Source organism: Pelophylax lessonae (assembly GCF_965119305.1).
Source record: "Pelophylax lessonae genome assembly, chromosome: 10".
In the NCBI taxonomy this organism is placed as follows: domain Eukaryota; kingdom Metazoa; phylum Chordata; class Amphibia; order Anura; family Ranidae; genus Pelophylax; species Pelophylax lessonae.
The window spans coordinates 63,482,919-63,494,369 of record NC_138777.1 but is presented as its reverse complement, the minus strand read 5'-3'; positions in this window follow the sequence as shown (position 1 = coordinate 63,494,369).

Genomic DNA, 11,451 nt, shown 5'->3' with positions numbered 1-11,451 from the left:
AGGGACAAGGGGGTTCAGTACTCACCTGTCCAGCAACAGGCAGCGCTCAGATACGGGAGACCTCCCACCCTAAGTGGGGGTGCCATCAGCCATGGAGAGACGCTGGCACATTGCGGGCGATCCGGGTTGAGACATCCTTTGCGAAGTGCAGCTCCGCCAGCTCGTCCCTATATGGAGGGGCACTGTCGTTGCGAGGCCTGGGCGTACCAGTAACCTGCGATGCTCGTTGGCAGGCTGGGACTCCATAAGGATCTATGATACCCAGTCCGAGGCCCAGCTCCGCAGTCACTTGTAGTCCTCCAGGAAAGGAATCCCTGACTAACTAGTGATAGTGAAAGAAAATAAAATCTATTGTGCAAAGAAAAACACATGAATTCAGAAAAAAACAAAGAAAACTGAGACATAAAGTCCCAGTTCAAAACACCTAATCAGCTCCTGAGCTAGGCAGCTTAAAACTGAAGTAATATCAGATTGGGTTCTGGTAATGGCTGTGGGATGGCCCCCTAGTGGCGTGCTGAGGTACAAAAGTTTTTTTTTTGTATTAACCTGATAATTAATTATCTGCCTAGCCTGCTCCTGCAGAGTGCGCCATTACCCATTAGTAAAGGCTAATACCATCGGGCGGCGACTGTCAGAGGACGCAAGAGAAAATCCAATAAACCATTTATGCACATAAATGTATTTCACTCACATCAATATATGGGCATCACAGCGCTGTGTACAACATCACAATATGCCCAAATAGCACTCCAGGGGACACCTTAGTAGCGTGATGACGTCATGTAGTATGTCTCCACCCTACATGTTTTGTCAAATATGACCTCTTTTGGGGCATGGGTATTGTATTGTTATTGCAATGCTAATGTTAAAAAATGCTATGACCATAGATCTCTTTTAAATCCCTATTGGGTTATTTTTTTTTCTGTCTGTGCCCTACTGGGTAGAATTGTCTCCATTTCCTTTTATGTAGGCCCAACAAAATATTAGGAAATCTCCCCAATGTAAAAGGAATTCCCATTCAAGACAGCTGTCACCTGAACATCTGTTCCCATTTGTTGAACCTTTGGTCCGTTTTGATCTGTTAATTATACCATTAAATGCATTTTCTTATAGCTGCGTCATAAATTTTAAAAAAATACCTGGTGATCTTGCCAGAAATCATGTGAGCTGATAACTTCCTGCGCCTATGCTGACTGTTATCAATTACATTGTTCTTAGCTATCTCAGAGGAATACATAGTTACACCCTTCTACATTGTGAAAAAGAGCAGAGGGGTGTGGTTCTGTAGTCCTGTCTTGCTTCTGTTATCTTGATACAGTAGGGAGAGTGGGTGTTGTCATCCTAGAGATAGCAGAATCACCAGGTGAAAAAAAAAAAAGCTTGAAAAAAACAAAAACAAAAAAAAAACAACTTTCCCGATTGTTCCACTCTCCAGCCCCTGAACCCTAAGGTTGAGGCACCCTGTGTTGACCCACGGCTATGGTTGGAGGGTTACAGTTTCTCATCGGTTAATGCCTTAAAACACACTTCATATTTGATTTTTTTATGCTGTTTAATGTTAAGGCTACTGTCCGTATCCCGTGTGGGAATATTACTACTGTATTCTTTCTTCCATCGCAAAAAAAAAAAAAATATATATTGTACCAGAAAAAAAACAAAAAACTTTCCCAACCTTTTAACCACCCTTAAATAATTTTTAGGCCTTGGAGAACCCATACTTAAATTAATTATTCAGGGGTCAATGGAAAAAAGCCACCATAGCTAAGGACTGGTAAGCTGCAACAGATTCCATTTTAGTGCTTGGGTTGAGGAACATTTGGTGGGTATTTCTTGAGTGCATTGCTGCATGACTGAGACTCTCCCTCCGACTTTAACAGCTATCCCTCCAACCTCTTGTTGCTAGCCAAACTGGTTGCCCTAAGTAAAAAAAAAAACATGAACATTATTATAAATTATAAAGCAGGAGCAGGGGCAAAATTAATTGGTGGCCCAGCAGACATCACCTGACTTGACAAAAGTCAATTTAAAAATCAAATTAGTTGGGTGGTAAATTATTGGCTGAACAGTGATTGCATCCTATCACCGCCATTGTATTCAGGCCTTGCCCCGTTTCATTTTGCTGTTAGCACTGGCACTATTGAAAATTGATTGTGCAATAAGCCTTACCTGTAGGTAAAATTAATATCTGCTAAATGTGCACCATTTAGGAGATATTCACCCTGCATGCATCCAGTAACATCACGGGCGCATGCGCTCTTAAGGCCTGGAACTTCAGAGCTTCGTGCCGGAACCAAAGGGTTCCGTGCGGAGTGACGTCATTGTGGCTCCAGACAATCACATAGCCGAAGCACGCAAACCCGGAAGAAAGACAGGGGGAACAGGTCAGCCCTCTGCGGTGACATTACAGCACTGGAGGGCTTAGTTCCAAGGTTAGCATTTCATAATGTGCTAGTATGCAATGCATACTAGCACATTATGCCATTGCCTTGGAGGGTTTTTTTTTTTTTTTGCAACATCAGTGGTTTAAAATCGCTTTAATATCTTCTGCTCAGGAGCACTTTGTGAGTCTATTCAATATTCTATTACTCCACCCAACCCTGATGAAGGGGGTTTGTATGGCCCCCGAAACGTGTTGGCTGTCCTTTGATTTTCTTGCTGTCATTGGTTGAATGATTAAAGACTCAAGATTTTGGTTTAGTGTGCTTATTGAACTATTACTTTTGAATGCAATAGCCGATATGAATGGTAATCAGTTGATTTTCTCCTAATCATCCCAGAGGCTAAATTGAGCCATGTATGGCGGCCTTTAGGATAGAGCCACATCAAAAGCAACTGCACTCTTTTTATTAGCATGCTGCATGAGCCATCATGTGACTTGATTTTCAGAATAAACTATTTTAAAACAAATATGTTAGCATTAACACAACTTATCTAAATTTAAATTACTGCCGCTTAACATAAATCCTCATGTCTCCAGGGTGCTCCTATAAAACTGACATATGACGGATGTTCAGACTGAACCTTTTATAGTGCACCACCCCTTTCCCTCACGCTGGATTATTTCACGGCATGCCTGTCAAGATTTAAAGTTTTAACAGTTTCATTTCTTTTATTCTTTCATGGTATTATGGAAATTTTATAAAGTGCCAGGTGTCAACCACAGACTTCACACCCAGATAAAACTTTTTTCTTTTAGTTTTGGATAAAGCCTTAAAGGCATGGAACCTCTCATTTTCAGATTGATGTTTGTGTCCCCTTTGGGGATATTTTCCTTGCTTCACGTCTATTTGATAGGTGTCAGACAGAATAGGAAGTGAGGGGAAATCTCAACAGGAACATGGCTAGCATTAAAAAATAATTTGCTTTTTAGCAGGGTGTGGAGTTATAAACTCCCTTAGGGTTTATTGCGGTCTGTGTCCCCACTGGGAAGATTTTCCCCTCACTTCTTTGATAACCCATCCAACATTTAGAGCAACCTTTCTCAACCTTTTTTACACCAGAGGAACCCCTAAAGTAATTTTCAGGACTCAGGGAACCTATACTAAACCAATTTCAATACCGGGCACTTTCACCCCCTTTCTGCCCAGGTCAATTCAGCTTTTGGCACTGTCGCGGTCATGCAATTTTTATCATTTTAGATCATTTTTTTGGAGACAGGTAGAGCTTTCTTTTGGTGGTATTTAATCACCACTGGGTTTTTTGTTTCCTATTTTTTGCTAAACAAACTAAAAATTTTGAAAAAAGAAAAAAATGGGATTTTTGTCTTACCGTAAAATCCATTTCTCTGATGTCCATTGGCGGGTACAGCTCCTCATCTTCTTGACAGTTGGGTTATACTGCTCCCTACAGGAGTAGGACACTAGGCATTAAAAAAACTTGACTACACCTATGGGGCAGCCCCAGGGGGTATACTCTCACTCTCAGCTATAGGCATTCAGTTGTTACAAGCAGAAGAAAACCAACTCCTCAGAGGGGTGGGTGCTGTGTCCGTCAATGAACATCAGAGAAATGGATTTTACGGTACGACAAAAATCCCATTTTCTCTTTCCTTCATTGATGTTCACAGCTCCTCATCTTCTTGATAGTTGGGGTGCCCCCAAAGCAGTGTCAAACATGAGGGGTGGGAACAGCAAGAAAGAAATCCCAAGGCTAAACCGTACCCAACCAGGTAACATGGAGCTCAACCATAAACAACTGGTTTACACCCTCAAAGTAGACCAGGTCCTCTAAACAGCAGCCTTCAAAACCTTGCGGCCGAAGGAAGCATCCGCAGATGCCAATACATCCACTGTATAAAACGTTGTGAAAGTTTACACAGACGCCCAGGTGGCTGCCTTGCAAATCTGAAGCACTGACGCCTGATGAGAAAGGCCCAGGAGGCACTAATAGCCTGATTAGAGTGCACCTTAACAGGGAAAGGAGGAACCTGACCCTTAATTGAATAGGTCTGAATCACCGTCTGTCTGATTCATCAGGAAATGGTCGCAGCATAATCAACGAACCCTTTGAGGTCCATCTGTGAGTACAAATAGTGAGTCTGACTTCCGAAAGACTCCATAGCTGCCAGGTACACCCTGATTGCCCGGACCACATCCGAAAATACAAGGCAATTTCCTTAGGATGTTTAGGCCTGGGGAAGGCAACATAATGTCTAGATTCAAATGGAAATCCGAGATGACTTTTGGAAGGAACGATGGACAGGGACAAAGAACCACCTTATCTCTGTGAACCACCAGGTAAGGTGAACGAAAAGACAACGCCACCAACAACCTACGCACAGAAGTCAAAGCCAACAAAAAGGCCACCTTCTGGGACAACGTAAGCAGGGGAATCTCCCGAAGACTTTCAAAGGGAGGCTTCTGAAGAAAAGACAGCACCAAATTGAGGTTCCACGGTGGCAATGGAGACCGCACTGGAGGAGCCAAGTGTGGAACTCCCTGGCTAAAGGTGCACACCAAGGAATGCGTGGTCAATGGATGTTGAAAGAAAACCGCTAAGGCCAAAACCTGGCCCTTGATGGTACTCAAGGCCATGCGCTACTCAACCCCTATTGCAGAAAAGCCAATATCCTAGCCACCGAAAAGGAGCCAGGGTGAACCCCAAGAGATTCACACCACGCAATGTACGATGATAGATCTTCCTAGATAGATTCTTCTAGCCTTTAACAGCGTATGTATCACTGATTCAGACAAACCTCTATCCTTCAGCACCTGGCTTTCAACAGCCAAGCCATTAAAGCCAGCGACTGTAAAACAGGATGGAAGATTGGCCCTTGGGACAGCAGATCTTCACTGAGAGGGTCTCCAAGGAGCATCAGCGACCAGCCATACCAGATCAGCGTACAGAGACCAGTCTGGAGCCACTAGAATGACCGGAATCCCATCTGCCTTGATCCTGCGCAGGAGTCTTGGCAGAAGTTTGAGAGGGGGGGGGGGGAAGACGTAAATCAGACGCTACTGACTCCAAGGAGCCACTAAGGCATCTGTGGCTGCCTACCATCGTTCTGCCTACCTTAGAATACTGGCTACCTCCCGAGCCGCCAGGGTACTTCTTGTGCCCCCTTAGTGATTGACATAGGCCACAGCCGTGGCATTGTCTGAATGCATACCGGATGCCCCTGAAGACGAAATGTCCAGTGATCCAGACAAAGTCTGATTGCTCGGAGTTCCAGTATATTGATCGTCAGTCTTGACTCTGGAAGATTCCAGACCCCTTGAGCACAATCTGTGAAGAGAACACCTCCCCACCCGGACAAGCTGGCTGGGGAGAAATGATTTTCCCTGTTGAAGAGCCTGAGAATGAAGCCACCAGATTAGGAACTCTCTCGCACCCCAGCTCAACAGGATCAGATTGTGTAGAGACTGAGGATTCTTGTCCCATTTCGCAGAGATCTAGTGTGGAACCGTTGCCAATGGAACCGCCTGGAAGGTAGACACCATTAGGTCCAGCACCCGCATGAAAAGTCAGAGGGAAGCCTGTCTGCTGGACAACAGAAGCTGGATTGCCTCCTGCAATTTCTGGAGTTTTTCCAGAGGAAGAAACACTCTGGCTGAGGTCGAGTCCATAGTCAGACCCAGATAGTCCAGTCTCATGGACGGAACCAAAGCAGACTTCCAAAGGTTCAGAATCCACCCGAACTCCCTCAGAGTTTGCAGAGTTCGCAAGTTGTCCATCAGAGCAGTCAGAGACTCCACTCACAGAAGATCGCAGTACCGCGATCCCCTGCTGACGCAACAATACTAGTACCGGGCCAACACTTTTGTGAAGACCCGAGGAGTGGAGGCGAGACCAAAAGGTGACGTCTCAAACTGATAATGCTCCTGGCCCACGGCAAAGTGGAAGAAGCGCTGGTGACCAGCACATATTGGAATGTGAAGGTAGGCGTCCTTGAGCAGGAGCACTGAACATGATCCCAGCAGAAACGGGGGCCCTGGCAGGAGCCCCCACCAAGTACACCCCCCTCCCAAATGTCAATTGTTCGGTCGCCGGCGGCACTCCCTCTCCACCCCCATCGCCAGCTCAACACCCCAAACCGACCTGAAAGGTATGGCCACCCTAATGGGGGGGGTGTAGGCAGATGGGGGGTAACAAGTCCTCACAGGACCACCGAGAATTGAGGGGGGACGCTGCGTGGCAAAGAGGGGAACCCGTGGGTCTGACCATCCCAGGGAGGGGCCCACGTCTACCCCAAAAACCTCCAGGGTTAGAGGGGGGACAGCTACTTACCATACCAGGAACAGGGTGGGCACTGCTCCTGACAGACCACCGCTTCATCGACATAGGGAAGGCTGTCGGCCAGGAGGAAAGCGGCGACTCAGGCCAAGGCAAGGTCGTATGCGCCCGCGTGAGACGTTTAACTCGCAGTGGGGCTATGTCGCGGCCGACCTAGCACGGAGCTGAGACCTGCGCGCGCTCACTGGCCAGACTGGGGAGGGGGGGCCTCTGGATCTAGATTATCCAGTCCGTCGCCCAGTCTGGCAGTTGATAGTAGATTTTCACAGGAGCAAAATAACAGAGGACAAAAATTCAATTTAAAAGGAAAAATATTGCCAGGACCAGAGATCGCAGCAAGAAACTAGGTCCTTACTTCTGACTAGGCAGAAAAAAAAACTGAATGCCTATAGCCGAGTGGGAGTATACCCCCTGGGACAGCCCCAAAGGCGTAGTCAAGTTTTTTCCTGCCTAGTGTCCTACTCCTGTAGGGGGCAGTATAACCCAACTGTCAAGAAGATGAGGAGCTGTGTCCGTCAACTAAAGAAAAAAAACTCTTTGTTTGTTATATATTTTTGCAAATAAGTAATTTTTCTTCTTCGTTGATGTGTGTTAACCACTTAAGCCCCGGAGGATTTGGCTGCTGAAAGACCAGGGGGTATTTTGCAATTCGGCACTGCGTGACTTTAACGAACAATTGTGCGGTCGTGCGACGCTGTACCTAAACTAATTTGACAACCTTTTTTTCCCACAAACAGAGCTTTCTTTTGGTGGTATTTGATCACCTGTGCGATTTTTTGATCATGCGCTATAAACAACAAAAGAGCGTCAATTTTGCAAAAAAGGGAAAGATTTTTGTCATTTTTGTTGTTTTTTAAACGCGTAATGGCAGCGATCTGCGATTTTTTTTGCGGTACTGCGAAATTGCCGCGGATAGATCGGACCCTTGACTGACATTTTTGACACTTTTGGGGTTACCAGTGACATTTCTACAGTAATCAGTGCTATACATATGCACTGTTACTGTAAAAATACACTGGCAGTGAAGGGGTTAACTTTTTTTGAGAGGGAGGGGCTATGTGTGTCCCTAGGGGCGTGATTCTAACTGTGATTGGCTGTGGCTTGAAATGTATGAACAGTGATCAACGGTTCTACATAGTAGAACCGTATGATCATCATTCATACACCGGGGAGAATGACAGGCGGCTTGTTTACATTAGCCGCCTGCCTTTCTCCCTCTCCCCCGACGATCGCCGAGTGACCGGCGGACATCATGTCCGCCGGTCACACGCGCGGGGGGGGTATCCGTGACCACTCGGGAGCGCGCCTCCGGCGGCGCTCGCTTCCTAGACCCTCACAGGCTAGCGACGTAGACCTACGTCACTCTGCCTGTGAGGGGCTGACCGCCGCAGTAAATAGTCGTGCGGCGGTCGGCAAGTGGTTAATGAGGTTGCACTGATGGGGCTGCAATAATGAGGCAACACTGATGAGCACTGATAAGTTGCACTAATCTAGAAAATATTATAAATGGCACCAATCTAAAAGTAAGGATGAAGTGTGAAACCATCCAATGTGACAGCTGCCCCTTTCAGTGTGAAACACACTAATACAAACAAAAAGGTAGAAAGGAAGTGGGCACTAGCCTCCTCAAATGTTAACAATGACCTATATTCCAAAATTTGTGTGTTAATAATTCAAGTCCCAATAGTACCTTTTGGTTGGTGACCCAAAAAATCATAGAATGACAAATGCACCAATATTTCTTACCAACAATATATAAGCATACGAATAATAAACGTGTGAAAATTAGAAAACAGTATGTAAAATTAGTAAAATGTAAAAATTGGAAACAAAAAATTTTGAAAGTGAAATAAATCCTAAAAGTAAGTCCTTTATAAAAAAAAAAAAAAATTTGCAAGAAAGTCCACTGTTTTTCCAATTGACTTAGTCCCTTCACCATGCTTCTGTATAGGTGATCAGTGCCCTGCGGGTTATCGGCTTTCCGTTCCTCATGCAGACACAGAGCATGAGGAAAGGACTGCCGAAAACCAGCAAGTCTGTTTACATGTGATTGGACACAGATAATCACACGGTAAAGGGTTGCTGTGATAGGCCCTTCAACCTGATCTGTGCTCAGCTGTGTCCTCAGGACACAACAGTCGCAGGGGGGTGAGGTTTTGGGAGGACATCCATGGACGCCCTGCCAGAACTAGTCGACCGTATTGTAGACTATGTTGGCTATAACGCAGTTGACAAGTGGTTAATCGGGGCTCAATGAGGAAAAATGCCCATTACATGGGTGGTAAGTAGGATGATCAGAATACCACCCTTAAAGTGATTCTAAAGGTTGTCATTTTCTTTTTTTATAATAAAAACGTTATACTTGCCTGCTCTGTGCAATGGTTTTGCACACAGCAGCTCTGATCCTCTTCTTTTTAGTTTCCCCGCTGGAGGTCCTGGCCCTCGCCCCCCACTATCTCCTCATTGGCTCACTGGTTGTGATTGACAGCAGCAGGAGCCAATGGCTCCCACTGCTGTGTGAGCCAGTGAGGAGAGAGAGACCCAGAAGAGCCGCTGCTCTCATGCACATTCCTGGATCAAGATGGCGCTCAGGTAAGTGGGGGGGGGGGGGGGTAGAGCTGCACCCACAAAGTTTTTTTTACCTTAATGCATAGAATGCATTAAGGTAAAAAAAACCTTAAGCATTTAGGAGCCACTTTAAAGACAGCTAAAAAGATCATTGGCATCTTGCTGATAGCTTTTCTAAGTGAGCTTGGTTCTGGAAGTATGCATGCCCCACCATCAAATGGGAGGTCATTCAGACCAGGCTCAGGGAACCCCTAGCAACCTCAGGGGGAACCATAGTAAAATATGACTGATAAAGAGTAAGCCGTCCTCTTCCACTATCTTTACAAACCAATGCCAAACATGGTTTTTCCAGCTATCCCACAAGAACTAATTATTCTTCCATTGGGGACAACTATCTTGCTTCTTGCGCAGGAGGAGGAAGATAAAGCCAGACTGTCAAACGCAGTCTGCATGTCAAAAGACATCTCTGCTCTTCCTGTGACATTTTAAAGGTCAAAGCAATGTTTTATAAAAAAAAACAACATTTAGTACATCTCCACAATACACCTTGAGACTGGCAACATCTAGTGGAAGAAATGCAGTACTACATGGGGTTGTGCCAGGTTAAATGCGGGCATAGCAGCAATAGAGATTTTTGTTTTTCATTTTTTTTAGTTTGTTTTAAATTTAGTTTTTTTTTTTTTACCAAAATTTTACCTAAATTCTGCTTTAAATAACTGATAGGAGATGGTATCAAATACACAGGTGTTACAATATTTGCAATGGGTTCAGCTTACCCCTAGGCTTGCGTTGTGAGGAGAAGCAGCAAATCACAACCATGGTATACCAGTGCAAACCTAAGAAAAAGCCTGGGAACACAATGAGCAAAAATGGCTGTACCCGTGTCCATTTATATATACATACATACATACATACATACATACATACACACACACACATATACACACTAGGGATAGACCAATATGTTTTTTTTCAGGGCCGATACCGATATTTTGGTCACAACATATCGGCCGATATGAGTTTTGAAAAATAAAGACAATTTTTGACACAAATCTGGTACTGAACATGTTAATTTTTGTTTACTGCTTAATGGCTGGCTTGGTGGCACCCTGTGGTGGGTGACTGGCTGGCTGGCACCCTGTGGTGGGTGGCTTGCTGGCACCCTGTGGTGGGTGGCTGGCTTGCTGGCACCCTGTGGTGGGTGGCTGGCTGGTGAAGGGCCTGCGGGCGGCTGGCTGGTACAGTGCCTGTTGCTGGCTGGTACCCTCTGGTGGGTGGGTGGCTGGCTGGCATAGGGCCTGTGGGTGGCTGGCTGGTGCAGGGCCTGTTGCTGGCTGGTACCCTCTGGTGGGTGGGTGGCTGGCTGGCACAGGGCCTGTGGGTGGCTGGCTGGTGCAGGGCCTGTGGATGTGGGCGGCTGGCTGGCACCGGGCTTCTGTGGGTGGGTGTATGGCTGTGATACACTCCCGTGAGACTAGTCCTGACTCCAGACGAGGCTGTCCAAGGCGAGGGAGGCGGCCTAAGAAGGCAGAATGACGTCACAGAAATATCGGCAATATCGGGCAGTTCCGGGGCCGATATTGATGGATCAGGGAAAGTGCACATCGGTCACCGATAATCGGTTTATCCCTAACACACACACACGTATATATACACATACATATACAAACACACACATATATATATATATATATATATATATATATATATATATATATATATATATATATATATATATATATATATATATATACACACACATACACATACATACACACGGAAGGTTTAACATGCATTTCAAAGATAATTTAATTTAGCTATTCTAGCATTTTTCTAGAATATTCTAGAATTAAAAAAAAAAAAGAAAAAAAAGGATTATACAGTGCCTTTAAAAAGATAAAAAAAAAAAAAAAAAACATTATTTCAAGGACTGGAAGCCTAAACCAAGGGGCAAAGAGACAACATTTACAGCAAACATTGCCTGAGGACAAACACTGTCAGTCTGTCACTGACCAAACAGGACGCTTTGTGCACTGTGACAATGTCAGTGATTATTTGTACAATCAGTATTAAAGTTCTATCAGTCACAATGACAAATTAAAAGCATTCCTCCACAAACAAAAGCTTTTCACAACCAACCACCTTACCTCA